Raw genomic sequence first — 10,801 nt, forward strand, 5'->3', positions numbered from 1 at the left:
AAATCTTCTCTTGATGTTTAAAAACATTTATATTGATTGTTTTAAATCTGGTCTATATAAAGGTTTCAAAAAAAAACAAAAAATATGTGTATATGTTTACATAACAAAATATATGCATATATATATATATATATATATTCAAATTCGAGGATGAACCGTGTGTGGGTTTCAAATCTGAAACCAAGCGAGTATTCTAGAATCGAAAACATGAAGGGAAGTTTAAAATAAATAAATAAATAAATAAATAAAATATATATAAATATATATAGAGAGAGAGAGATCCATACATGTATGTGCATGTGTGCTATATGCATATGCATATGTGTACATGTATGTGCATGCGTGCAATATGCATACATGTGTATGTATACATAATATATGTTTGCATGTGTGTGTGTCTGTGTGTGTTCGGATTTGAAGTGAGTGTGTTCAACTTTGAACCAAGGCAAACACATAGTATAAAATAAAATAAATAAATAAATACAATTTTAAAGATATATATATATTTTAGAAATATATGTGCATGCTAATCTATGCTGGTGTGTGTTCAGATTTGAACCATGTGTATTCAAGTATGAATCGTGTTTCAATATATATATATATATATATATATATATATATATATATATATGCAGATTCAAATATATAATATGCGTGGTTAAAAAATCTATACATATATTATGTACATATAGTTTTGATCTATGTAAATGCGGTTTTGAAACTATGACATGCAATTTCGAGTTAAGTATATGCAATTTCAAGAAAAATATACTTATATAGTTTTAAAAAAATATATGTATATAAATATAAGTCACATGCGAGTGCACGCGTGTTCAGTCCCAGATCCGAACCGAGAACACAATGTGTTAATTTCAAACTAAATCAAGTACATATGTGTGTGCGAGTTCAAATTTGAACTGTGATGGTGTATGTCCGAATCAGACCAACACATCGATGTGTCATGATTTTTAATCATTTTCGAACTCCAATAAGTATATATATAGGAGCACATGATAGATTTGGTTTATTTTTCATTGTCTGAAATTAGTTACATGTGAATATTTTAGAAATATAAAACTTTACCTATATTATGAGTTTTTAAAAAACTGAAAAGAGGGCATGTATATGAATGTATGAACTCAATATGTGATGATGATGTATGCTCTGAATGTAAAGCATGATATGTATGATGTCTATATGTAAAATACATGCTTGCACTATTATTGCCTGTGATTAAGCGTTCGGTTCAAGAAACCTCTATGATGCTGTTGGGCATAATTGTGTGAATAGTAATGTTGTTGCATTTAAAACTGTGATGCATGTGAGCCATGTTTGTATTTTTTATAGTTTGTGTATGAGCTCGGGTCTAATAAGAACCTACAAGGAGCACAAGGAAGCACCATACTTCGAATAATACATGCATACATCCACACCCTTGACTTGCTATGTTCGCCTTCACCGATGGAGTGCTCATATGGGTTAAAGGTGCCAGAGAAACATAGAATAATTTTAGGTATGTATGACTGCATCATGATGTGATTGTTTCCCTAGAAAGGTACTTGGTCTTTTAAGCCCTATTTTGTCTCATGGAATGATGTACATAAAATAATTAAATAATTAAATAAGAAAACCATATGACCCATTCAGATGCCTACTTTGGAGAAAGTAGGTGGTACAACCTTGAGAGACACAATTACATGTAGATTCATCTACATGCATTATTGAATGCTTTATGAGAGCAATGACATCTCTTTGATCTCCAACTATTCATAATTAGGGAGGGCAGAGATATCCAAGTATCATAGGCGATATTCCTCAACTACTGCAGTTAGTCTTAAATGCATCCTTACTGAATGTTTATGCCATTACGGGAATTCTCTTAGTCATGGGTCACCCATTTTGAATAGTCGGACTGTTAAGCACTTCATAAAAATGATTCACATATCATAATAAACACCCATCGTAATCTCATCAGATATGAAAGTGATACCCAAGTACTTGGGGATGCTAATTAAGAAAAATAAGACTTGCATTGAAACAATGAATGTTAATTGTTCTCGAATGCTGAGGTATATGTTTGTTATTTATTTTGCTTAAATTATATCATGATTATGTTATTTGTTGAATTGTGATATCATGTTTCTGGTGAATGTGTTAACATGTACAATCTTGATGTTAGTGGTATAAACTTATCAATTTTCATAAGTCTAACTCTATTTCATGGGGAATACATGTGATGAATGATCTACAATGTAGTAGCATGATGCAATGATGAGGTTGGTGGACCATGTTTATATCCTTTGTTGATCCTAGGATGTCTTATTTTTTTGAATGATTCTGACTTTTGTATATGAGCATGTTATTATTTAAGTGAATGTTGCTGCATTATGAGTTAAGTTGGAATGATAATGTATTTTATTTTAACTCATGTGTAGTCGGATTTTTGAGGGATTCTTTTAGTGTGCGAACCTAGATCAAAGTCTAAATAGGAATTAGGTCCAGTCCAATTTAGAATTGTTAGTATGTAACCTGCTCAGGGTTGTCCAATTCAACAACCAAAACTATTACCATTGTGTACCGATCCTCTCATTTGAGTTGGATTATATCTCAAAAAAAATTTATTGAAAAGTTACACTTATTTTGAGTTTGAAATTCTGGTGAGTTACATGTTTTATTCTAACTGAAAACAAAATAGTAAGGGTTTTCCAATGATTATAAAAACACAAGCTTTTGACATTGGATTAGAGAGATATAAATTTGAGAACAAAGACTATTCTGCTAAAAACAATCACATTTTTGAGAGAAAATTCACATATATTTAGGAAGTTCACATGTGTGAAGGATAAAAAGTTTTTATTTTAAATCAAATATTTGTGATTTTAGACATGAAGAAAATAGTAAAAATTGTGAGGTATTTTGGAAAACACATTATTTTTGCTATGTAGTACGATCATTTTTCATAAATCAATTATGTACCTTATTTAATCATTGAAGGAGAGTTGTGGTAAGGGATGATATTGTCACTAAAGTCACGGCCTATTTTCAAAATAAATTTTCCCACACACGAGGATATCTTTGATGTGCAATATGTGAGGTTCAAACAACTTGATGAACAAGCAACCAAAATGCTTGAAGAACCCTTCTCCCTTAAAGAGATAAGGAAATCAATTTGGGACCTGCTCCAGGGCAAAACACCAGGTCTTGACAGTTTCTCAATTGATTTTTTTTTCAAGCAACTTGGGAGCATTGCAAGCAGAACATCATGGAAGTCATTGTCGAATTTCACCAAAACTCCCAAATCCCTAACAGATGGAGCCAATTGATTCTCATATTAATCCCTAAAGAACAAGGTGCAAATGATATTAACTATTTTAGACCTATTTCTCTTACCGGTGGTAGCTAATGTTATGAAAAGTAAATATGAACTAAAACCTTGAAGATGGTGTGAAAGCAACAAATGGAAGAGGGGGTTCGATTTTTTGAAAGGCACTCGATATTTTCTTCGAAGGGATCAAAGTTTAGATAAAAATTGAAAATTCAACTTTTTTTTTAAGAGACGTTTGGTGTAATGAAATACCACCAAGGGAGGAGTATCATTCATTATTTCAAGTGACGAAAGTACGAATCAGCTAGTCAACTCTCTTTGTCAGGACAACATATCATGGGACATTGTTATGAGGAGATGTTGGAAATAAAACAACAAACTAGAGAAGAAGATTGTTCTCTAGAATGAAAAACACGCAGAAATGGTGCTAGAGAAGGAGAAGACAACAAATGGCTTCAAAACAGTCTAACGACCAATCAAAAAGATGATACATGGCTTGCTATATATATAACATTCAAGCCCAACCAGAATTTAATTACATAGTAAATTCCTACCATAGAAAAACTAAGAGGCTATTACATTTTCAAGGAGAAGAAATAAACGGGAGAGGAACCCAAAGAGTTTGCATAGAAAAATTGCAGATAGCCTTAATGTAAAATGAGTTCCCAAAGTGAGGGAGGAATACGAAGAGTCTAGCTTATAATTCCAAAAACCCCTCTTAAGCTAGACTATAATGACACATAATTTCTCTCTTAATTTATTGAAAGTTTCATTCTTCAATGCTTTTGTAAAGATATCAGCCACTTGGTCTTGAGTCTTGCAAAACGTGACATTGATATCTCCATCTTTGTCCAAGTCTCTAATGAAATGATACTTGATTCGAATATGCTTGCTTTTGCCATGAAAAACTAGATTTTTGGTGAGTGCTATGGCTGAACTATTGTCGCAAAACAAAGGAGTGCTTTCACATTGAGGCTGCTTCAGCTCATGAAGAATCCACCTTAGCCATAAAGCTTGACAACTAGAAAGAGCCAATGAAATATACTCAGCTTCGGTTGTGGAGAGATCCACAATAGCTTGCTTCTTCGATGCCCACGAGATTACACCTGAGCCAATATGAAAAACGAAACCTGAAGTGCTTTTACTATCATCTTTGTTTCCACCCTAATCACTATCACAAAAACCCACCAATTTTGAATCTTCGACACATTTATAATGAATTCCATAATTGATAGTGCCACACACATATCTCAAAATTCTTTTGCCTATGTCCCAATGAGTATTAGAAGGAGATTCCATGAATATGCTAATCATGCTAACAATAAACATAAGACCAGGTCTTGTAGCAATCAAGTACATAAGACTACCAACAAGGCTTCTATAGAGAGTTGCATCGATCTTTTTCTCACCATCATTTTTGCTAAGTTTCCATCCAACTTCCATGAGAGTATTAAGAGGTGTAGCACCCTCCATTCTGAACTTCTTCAATATATTTTCAGCATACCTTTTTTGAGATATGAATATTCCATCTTTGGCTTGCTTTACCTCAATGCCTAGAAAAAAATAGAGAAGCCCCATGTCATTCATTTCAAATTCGTGCATTATATCTTTCTTGAAATTTTCACACATGCTTGCACTAGTGCCAGTAATTATTAAATCATCAACATATAAGCATATGACTAAGAACTCCCCTTGAATGCCTTCTTTGATAAAGAGGGTGTGCTCGAAAAGACACAATTTAAAACCATTCTTTAAGAAATGTCCATCAATGCGAGTATACCAAGCCCTTGACGCTTGTTTTAGCCCATATAATGCCTTCTTCAATCGACGCATTTTGTTTTCTTCATCCTTCTTCACATAACCCGGAGGCTGATCAATATACACTTCTTCTTTAAGGAAACCATTCAAGAAAGCTGATTTAACGTCCATTTAATAGACCTTTCATTTTCTTTGAGCAGCCAAAGCTAACACCATGCGAATTGTTTTAAGGTGAGCCACAGAAGCAAAAACTTCATTAAAATTGATGCCATACCTTTGTTTGTAACCCTTTACCACCAGTCGCGCTTTGCAGTTTTCAACCTCTCCATTTGAGTTGAATTTTGTTTTATATACCCACTTGACGCCAATAGATTTATGTCCACTTGGGAGCTCAGTCAACTCCCAAGTATGATTTCTTTCAATGGAGTCCATTTCATGATTTATAGCAATTCTCCACTTCTCTTCTTGAGATGCATCTTCATAAGTAATTGGATCAGAGTCCGCAAATAAAGCAAAATTCACCAAATCTTTTTCAAGATTTCTTCTTGTTGTTTCATAAATTTCTTAAAGACTTCTTGTCTTCATAGGAGGAGATTCAGAACTCCTTGAAGATGAGGAAGACGATAATAAATGCGCAAATGGAGAGGAGAGTGAAGTATCTCCTTCGCCACTATCACCATTAGGTTCATGACTCTCCTCCTTATTGATAAAATGTGAATTTTTATTTTCATTCTCGCTATCCCAATTCCAAGATTCTTCTTCATTGAATTTTACATCTCTGCTTATGATAATTTTCTTGGTGATTGGATTGTAAAACTTATAAGCTTTTGAGTATTCAATATACTCAACAAGGATACATTTTTCAGATTTATCTTTAAGCTTGTTCCTTCGTTCATCAGGAATATGATAATAACATATGCTGTCAAATACTTTCAAATGAGCAACACATGGTTTTTTCCCACTCCAAGCTTCTTGGGGAGTTAGGTCTTGAACACTTTTAGTGGAGGCACGATTAAGAAGATAGAAAACACATGCCACTGATTCAACCCAGAATATGTTAGGAATACCTTTAGATTTTAACACACTTCTTGTCATCTCCATGATTGTGCGATTCTTCCTTTCTGCAATGCCATTTTGTTGAAGTGTGTACCTAGTAGTCAACTGATGACGGATGCCCTTTTCTTTCAAGAATTCCTCGAACTCATTTGACATATATTCAGCCCCACGATCAGTACGCAAAGTTTTAATAGAGAGATCACTTTGCTTTTCAACAAATGTCATAAATTGCTTAAAATATTTGAACACCTCAGATTTTTCTTTTAGAAAATAAACCCATACCTTCCGACTGAAGTCATCAATGAATGTTAAAAAATAACAATTATTTCCAATAGATGTGGTGTGCATAGGGCCACATAAATAAGAATGAACCAACTCAAGTGGTTTTGATGCTCGCCAAGATTTGCCACCAGGAAAAGAGTCTCTCTGATGTTTCCCAAGAACACAACCTTCACAAATTTTGTCTTGCTGATGAATGTTAGGCATGCCTCTGACCATATATTTTTTGCACATAAGAGATAAAGAACTGAAGTTCAAATGTCCATATCAAAGATGTCATAACCATGATGAATCTTTACTAATAGTATTGAAGCAAGGAAGAACAACACTTTGAAATAAAAATGGAAACATTTTGTTTTGAGTCATTTTCACCTCGGCTATGAGAGTATTCTTCTTATCCTTGATTTCACATATTTCTTCTTTGAAATAAAGATCATATCCTTTTAGAATAAATTGCCCAACACTCAAAAGATTGTGTTTGAGGCCTGGAACATAGAAAACATTGGTGACATGCTTGTTGCCAAGGTTAGTTTTAACAAGAATATCACCACGTCCCTTGACCGCAAGCCTATTATCATCACCTGTTCTTGAAAGTGTTGTAGGATCGAGGCAATGAGCACTAGAGGGGGGTGAATAGTGCTTTTAAATAACGTCTTTGGAATTTTAAAGGATTTTGATATTCGCAAAGCAATCACACAAAGAACACAAAAATTTATCCTGGTTCGGTCTTTCAGACCTACATCCAGTTCCCAAGCAAAACCTGCTTGAGATTTCCACTATCAACCTTGTGTAATCACAAGAACATACATACCAAATCTAGTCACACTTTCAGTAACAAACCTACTGAAAGCAAACAACTCCTTTAAACCAATGAGTTCTTTCCTTTTACAGAAAAATAAAATAATCAACTTACAATCAACCTACGAGCCCTTCTTATGAATGCAAATGAAATGCAATTGGCTTTTGAGGTTGTTAAAATACTCAACTCACGAATTCACTGTCTCTCAAAGGAATTTGAGTGAAAAATTAGAGTGAAAATATCAAGTGAGTGAGAAAATGAATACTTGAATGAGTAGGAGTGAAAAACAAAGAATTTGATCTTTGTAATTCAATGTAATTCGATATGATTCAATGTTTTTGAGTGTGGAATGCACTCATATTTATAATTGAAAGATTCCATACGTTGATGGTATGAAGAGGTGTCAAAACAATTCATTTTGAACGATCAAATCGCTTGAAAAATGAAAAGACATGCCTTTTAAAAGTTTCATGAAAAACGATAAAATTAGTCGACTGGAACAATAGTTAGTCGACTGAAATCAAACATTAGCAGATTGTTGGTCGACTAATGTGTTTAACAGAGCCGTTTAAAAATCTAAAATTTGAAACTTAGTCGACTAAAGAAAAAGTTAGTCGACTAATAATATCATCAGTAGATTAAAAAACCTTTTCGTCGAATGCTGCTAAATTTTTCTGAAAACACATGTTCTGTCCGGTCGATTGATAAAACCTTCAGTCGACTGATGCTAAATTTTCTGAAAACACATATTCTGTCTGGTCGACTAATAAAACCTTAAGTTGACTAATTCAGAAAATTGACATTTTTGCTTTGAAAAATTGGCACGAGAAAGTTGGTCGACTGGTGAGTCTGTTGGTCGACTAATAAACATGAAAAATTAAGTAAAGAGTTTTCCAAAATGATTTTCATTAAGGGTTCTTTTAGAAAAAAAATTCTAAAGACTTTTTAGGTGAAATGCAATCAAAATATGCACTCTAAGTAAGGCTTTTACAAGAATCTAAGACTTTTAATGAAATTTACATTTGCACATATGTCTTCAAAGATTCTTCATTGAATTCTTCAATTCTTGTCATCTTTCTTCATTGCCTTAGCTGAAATACAGTTGATTCACTTGTTCATAATCAAAACCTTGTACTTGAAGTATCATGTATGGCTTCATTGTCATAACAGTTCTAACTTCAGTTTGGACTATTTCATTTAAGTCCACAAATAATTTTTTGTTTCCAGTCATGTGGTTACTACAACCACTATCAATATACCATACTTCATTATGTGTTTCTTCTTTGGTATCACAAGCAAGAAAGAGAATATCATCATCAGGAATTTTATTTTTCTCATGCATGAAAGTTATCTCCTTTTGGTTTTCTTCTGCCAATCTCTTTCTACAAAACTTTATGGTGTGACCATACTTCTGACAATAAAAGCATTGAACTTGTGAGTGAGAGCGACCATGACCTCATCACCTACTTCGACCTCTTCATCGCATAGAATAGGATGAATCATAATCATCTTTTTTCAACTCTTGATTTCTACCACCTCTATATCCTCTTCCTCTTCATCCTCAAGCACCACCACAAATAGAGAGTTGTGTCTAAAAAGCTTGCTGGATTGGAAAAGAATCAAATTGCTTTATACAAAGTTTATGAGATTGAAGTGAACCCATTAAATTATCAATGAACAAGGTGGATAAGTCTTTGGATTCTTCTATAGCAACAACAATATGTTCAAACTTGCGAGTTAAGCTTCTCAATATTTTTTCAACAACTCTTTGATCTTCAAGTTTTTCACTATTTACTCGCATTTGATTAACAATGGAGAAGACTCGATTGAAAAATGTTTCAATAGTTTCAGATTCTTTCATTTTTAAAGAATCAAATTCACTTCTAAGAGTTTGGAGTCTCACCATTTTTACCTTGTTTTGTCCTTTATATGTTGTATAAAGAGTATCTCATGCTTCATTTGCCAATTCTGTCGAAGATATCCTTTCAAAAATGCCTTCATCAACAACTTGATAAATATAGAACAATGTCTTATTGTTCTTCTTCCGATTTTCCTTCAACTCAGTTTGTTGTCATGGAGTGATGCCCTCCACATTATCCATCTAATCAAAGCCACTTTCAATAATGTCCTATAGATCTTGAGAGCCAAAGAACGCCTTCATTTGAATACTTCACTTGTTATAATTTTTTCCAGCAAAGCAAAGAACTTGTGGTTGCACTATATTGTTGAAAGTCATCCTAGCTCTGATACCACTATGTTGGAAATAAAACAACAAACTAGAGAAGAAGATTGTTCTCTAGAATGAAAAACACGCAAAAATGGTGCTAGAGAAGGAGAAGACAACAAATGGATTCAAAATAGTCCAATGACCTATTAAAATGCTGATACATGACTGCTATATATATATAGCATTCAAGCCCAACCTGAATTTAATTACATAGTAAATTCCTACCATAGAAAAACTAAAAGGCTATTACATTTTCAAGGAGAAGAAATAAATGAGAAAGAAACTCAACTGTAGATAGCCTTAATGTAAAATGAGTTCCCAAAATGAGGGAGGAATACAAAGAGTCTAGCTTATAATTTCAACAGGAGACACGCCATTGTACATGTGTTGCAACACTGGCTCTCTCTTATTTCACACCTTTCTCAAATCAAGCCAACGGAAGGACAAGATACCCTCACTAGATTTTTTTTTAGTGCTACAGGAATCTTGTACCTTCCGACGCTACCCTGTCATGTTAATGTCCTGTGGGAGTAAGGTCTACCTCCAAGAGGCTCTTCATTTGAATGGTTAGTACTGAAGGATGGCATCAAAATTGATTTAATCATGAAGAATCGTGGCATTCACATGGCAAGCAGATGCTAGTTATGCAAAAAAACAGGAGTCATCCAAGCATGTATTTGCGAAATGCTTATATATTAACAGGCTTTTTCAGATTTTCGGCGAATGTTACATTATTCTAATAGAACTTATCAACACTTCGGGACTTGGTTTTGGCTAAAGAAATGGTCGCTTAAGGCAGTAAGTGGTGTTCTTGCTGGCTTCTTCTTGTCGGGCGAGGTGTTTGGTTGGAACAAAATAGAAGAGTATTCCAACAACGACACTCTTGACTACCATCAAATGAGAATGCAAGGAAAGATTAAAAATTAAATTGCCCAACAAAAATCTTAGCTGGCGGGGCGATCCAAGGATGCGACCCGTCTATATCTTTCTATCATAAAGTTTTTCAATGCTTCTTAATGTTTTGTACAAGCTACAAGTGATACCTCATCGCTTGTAGTTCCTGAATCAATTCTGTTTATATACGAAGTCAGAAAACGACACTTGGAAAAGCAATTAAGCCAATATGCACTCAACGATCCAGTTGATTCGTAGAAACGATGATACCAATTTGATAACATTATGCAAGACACCTGGATCATATCTGAAAGAGCAAATAATAGATAGCAATACATGTGTGGATCATATTGGAAATAGCAGTAATGAGCATCATTACCTCTGGGCACAGATCAGTTGCACGAATGTGAACCATGGTGCTGTTGGACTTTCTGCACTGAACCAAGCAGTGCAGCAGGCCCCA

Source organism: Nuphar pumila, chromosome 2 (assembly GCF_984573655.1).
Source record: "Nuphar pumila chromosome 2, dmNupPumi1.hap1.1, whole genome shotgun sequence".
Lineage (NCBI taxonomy): Eukaryota > Viridiplantae > Streptophyta > Magnoliopsida > Nymphaeales > Nymphaeaceae > Nuphar > Nuphar pumila.